Source organism: Magnolia sinica, chromosome 5 (genome assembly GCF_029962835.1).
Source record: "Magnolia sinica isolate HGM2019 chromosome 5, MsV1, whole genome shotgun sequence".
Classification (NCBI taxonomy): Eukaryota; Viridiplantae; Streptophyta; class Magnoliopsida; order Magnoliales; family Magnoliaceae; genus Magnolia; species Magnolia sinica.
Window position 1 is genome coordinate 59,223,769 of NC_080577.1, and position 5,138 is coordinate 59,228,906.

Consider the following 5,138-nt stretch of genomic DNA (forward strand, 5'->3'; position numbering starts at 1 on the left):
CACCCTCGTGGGTGCACCAAAAATAGAATAATACAAAGAAAGGGAGGGTTTTAACCCTCCCATGCACTCACTGTGACAATGGACAGTCAAATCGGGCCGGATCGTCAATCGGATGGCTTAGATGGTCCTAGCTCCTCTTAGACTCCTCTAATCTCTTTTTTCTTTTTTCTCTTGATCCCTCCCAATTCTCTCTTAGGCTCTCTATCTTTTCTCTTAATCTCTCACTAATCTTTCTTTCTCTTCTATCTTTCTCTCTTAATCTCTCCCTAATTGTCTCTATTTTTTTCTCTCTCTTAATCTCTCTCTACTCTTGCTAGAAAATGATAGAAATGAGAGAGAGTTGGGCAGTTTTTGTGGTAGAACTTTTTGGGTAGATAGGGAATTATGAAAAGAGTGAGGGGTAAAATGGAAAGAAAAAAGAAGGAAAGAATGATGGCTAACATGGGTAAGGGTATGGGTTGCATGAGAAAGGCATTGACTTATTTGACTAATGGGAAGAGAGTGACATGAGTGATGGATGAGTTGATTGATGAATTGATTGATTTGACAACATTGATATTTGTACAGTGGGGCTGCGTGCGTTGCATGGCCCACCTCGGATTGTACCAAAATTGTAACTTCTAATTTAGGGACTGAAATAGAGCGTGTTGCGCAGCGTTAGAATCATACCGCCCGCGCGGTCGATTGAGTACAAGTCTCGGGTTATTGCAGTATAAAAATAGGATAACAATCAAAACTCGTTGAATAACTCATTTCGGTTTACGAGATACGCCTGCATTAGTGTTCTGACGGTCCTGATCACTTCTGCCTTCGATCGGGCCTTCTATGGTCCATCTTGGCAATGAAATTGTCCGCGACCCGCTCTACATAAAAAATCCTCTTGACTGCTTACCAATGTGCATGGTTTGAATCACTTTGATATCGAAACACAAAGCCTGCAACATAACATATACCTAGCCTATTGCATAACAAGGCATACATATGGTTTGCCTATCGTACTGGCATAAAGAACAATTGACATAGACTACTTGATATCATGTTGGATACATGTATTTCTATTTAACTTAGGAGCTATATGATTTGCGAAATTTCTAGTAATTACTTGTAAAATGCCAATCATCACTTTATGCCAGCATTTGAGAAAGATGATGCTTGTATTCAAATTTCACAAGATATGTGTAAGTAGAGATTCTTTAATAAAATTAGTATCAGGCAACGAATTTCAAATATAGATTACAAAGGGATTCTAAAAACATACACGTCTATAGGTGCATGGAGTAAAATATGATCGGCTAGCTTCCTCTATAAATGTTCGAAGAGAACTTATTTCCCCGCCAGCATAGGAAACCTAAATGATATGTCAATGGCGTGATGGATATCATTGTATGTCTATACGGCTAAAAGGAAAGTTTATATCTCCTTCTTCTTGTCTCTTAACTTATCTCCCACCTATGGTGTCCTAGACATGACATCCTCTGCACAAACATTCCCTCTCTCAAGATTCCTCTTCCACCGTTATACTTCACCAACAATTAATAAGTTATGAATCATTGGACACAAGATTAACATCTTCACCATGATTGTGATGACAAGGCAAGAAGACACATTCAATAGAAAGCTTTACAATATCTCATCTACACATGTCAGTTGCCAATCATCCTTCCTAAGTATCACCATTTTTAACTTCAGCATAAGGTAGATAGTCTACCAGCTTCTTTTAATTTTAACAAAGATATTCTAACTGATATCACAAGTCCTATTCTTCCTCCTTTTGAAAAATCCATTAATGTATGATAATGCAAGTAATGTATTACATGTTTTCTATCATATTCTTACTCTTTGATATTAAAAAAAATCTTCCTCTTTCAGACAAACCCATTGATGTATGATAATGGAAGAGGATGAACCAAACCAGCTTAACCGATGTATGGACAACATTCACCGTTAAAAATACAATTTACTTCACGTAAGCCATGCATGGTACATCTATTTACCCAATGCTTGTTATTTTTCATGCTCTTTCTTACGCCTAAGTTTGAGCCTTAATCGCTTCTGTGATTTCTGGCTTGTGTGGTGATGACATATGGTCCTCGTGCCATGTATAAAGTTTCGAGCCAGTATGGTGGAAACCCATCCATCGATGTTTGCTCAATTTTCTTCTCCGCTTTTAATACCTAATTTCAGTTTAAGCTCCTGATTGCATCTTGCAACAAAACACAATTAAATTATAATATTAGGCATTATCGTATATGTCAGCTCATTTTATGCCATGGGCCTATAAATAAGGTTTATCTTTTTTTTTTTTAGGTGGATCATACCATATAAAGTAGAGGTGGTTTGGCAAATCACCTTTAATAACTATCTATGATCCATTGTAATGTTTTCTTACCTAACAACCGATTTGGCTAGGTCTTACCTGCTTGGATGAATGGACAATAGATTGATCATATTCACTCAAAATTTTCATAATTCATAAGGAGTAGTTGTCATGGGTGTTCAAGCACCGCCAAAACCTCTTGATCTAGTCTATCTGATGTATAGAAATCACTTGCCTTTTGGATAATGCCTTTAGTTGAGGTAGGAAAGGGAATTGATAGTGGCAATAAAATACAAACAAAGGAGATTTACCAAACTCCCATCACCTTGGGTAGCTCAACAGAGTATCACATGCAAAGTGTTTGATCTTGGAGCTGAAGTACTGGCAACACATCGGCATCATAATCGAGAGAGTAATTGAGGAGTGGATTCAAGCATGGGAGAGCCGTGAAGAAGGAAGTCAAGATCGGTGCATTAATAGAGCTCAATCTAACAAGTAAGGTTGTCATTTGTAATGTCCATGTATATTCTTTGCTTGAGTAGGATTGTGTGTAAGAGTAAGATTGCTAAACTTAATTAGGTTCCTTGTGAATGATTTAAATTAAGTCATTGTGTAGGCCACCAACACGGGTGTGTATGTATAGGTTTTTGGGTAGGACCGAGGTTTGTGGCTAGTTTATAGAAAACCACGTAAGTCTTCAAGGGAGTCAGTCCTTGTATATGATTGTAAAGGTTAGAAGTGAACCCAATTTAAAACTTCTAAGATAGTGAACACTGGTACACTCTAGGAGAAAGTGTATCTGCCAGGAGTGGAGTAGGGAAACTGAACCACTATACATGTTTGTGTTTAGGATTGTATTTGAGTACTTGTTTGATTTTGCTTATATGATGAATCTTTAATTATATGTATACATGATTAGATAAATGCTAAGAGTTGATAGGTAACACGTCTCACGCACACACGTACACATCATGGTTGTAGACTAGTTGCTTAATTGTCACATCTTTTGTAGTATCTGTGATTGAACCTTCTATTAGCTTGGAAGGCTTGGAGTTAATTACCTTACTAAGTATAATTTGCATATTAGCTTAAGTTAAGCAATTGTATTTTAAAAGCCATTATTTTTAATTGGTCTTAAACCCTCCCCTAGGACATATTCATCATTCCTTATTTCCGCCAAGCTTCCGCGCATAGCTTGCAGGCCCTCTACGTGCAATTTCATAAAGATCCACTCGATGGCTTCGAGTATGCGGTGTAAAAATTGTTCAGTAATATTTTAGCTAGAAATTTGTATTACTCAAGCTCATCAAGGACCAGTTCGATCCTATCGAAGGTCCTTCGATCCCATTGAAGTGCTACTCGATCCTATTGATACAACCTTTAAACTAGCCATTTTATAGCCACTGGAACATGATTTCCATAAAAGGGGCTTTCGTTTTTTGAGAAAATTGATGGTTTTTAAGGGAGTAAGAAGCCCTGGTGTATCCCAATACTTCATAATACTTCTAGGCCTTCACCCAAAGGGATCCAAATTATCTTACATGTGTTGAATCACCCTCATGAGCATTCTAAGCTCCTTATGAAGATGATCTCGTTTTCTTGCATTCTTTAGGCCTGTTTGGCCAGTTGCATTGGAAAGGATTAGGTGGGATGGAATTGCATCTGGTCCTGTGCCAATTTCACTCCATGTTTGGGAAGAATGGAAAAGCTTGTAAGTAGATTGATGGAATCGCATTGGGTCCCGTGCCAATTTCACTCAATGTTAGCAAGTTGTGTAGGTCCCACCATGATGTGTGGGCTATATCCACACCGTCCACCCATTTTTCGAGATCATTTTAGAGCATGGGCCAAAAAATCAGGTAGATCTAAAGCTCAATTGGACCCCACCATAGAAAGCAATGGGGATTGAATACTTACCGTTGAAAACTTCTTTGGGGCCACATAAGTTTTGGATCTGCCTCATTTTTAGGCCCATGCCATAAAATGAGGTTACAAAACAAATAAACGGTTTAAATATAACACGTGTGTTATTCTTAATAGTTTCAAATGATGGTGGGTATATCCATTCAATGTACCACCGTATTACAAACAAAACATGGAATTAAGCTTATCCCATTGTAACAGGGAACAATCCCTGCCATGGGTAATAATTATGTTTTTTGAATCCCATCCCACCTAATCCCTTCCAATGCAACTGGCCAAACAGGGCCTTAGAGGATAGACACCTATCCAATATGAAAACTCTTTTTCTTTCAAACATTTAGAATGCCCATTTAGGTAAATTCTCATTTGGAAACCAACTAAACATTTAGTTATAAGAGATTCAACTAAACTACTCCCATTACCTTGGTAGCCTCATTGTAGCATCAAGTGCAAGGTAGCCGATTTAAGGAAGCGGAAGAAGACCGACTTCAAAGATTGGGGGAGTACAAGGGGAGCTAATTAAAGTATGGGAGAGCATTAATCAAGCAACCTAAGTAAGGTGCTACAAAGGGACTCAATCCGACAAGTGTCAAGTGTGAGTTCATACACTACTTTCTTGTTTAGGATTGAGTATAAGATTTTGTGACCCATACTTGAATAGGTTCTTGTGTAGGATGTAGGCTTTTGTATAGAGCCAAATTCACCGGACATGAGTGCATACATGTTAGTCTCTTTAGGAGTATCCGGCAGGAGTAAATGTAAGTCCTTGGATTAAGACTGAAGTTGTTGGTTAACCGATAAAAAACCAACTTAGTCTTTGTAAGAACCATTAACATAGGTGAGTACGTCTTAAGTCCTCGTATAGTGATGGGGGTCGAATATTGCATATCAGACCCCA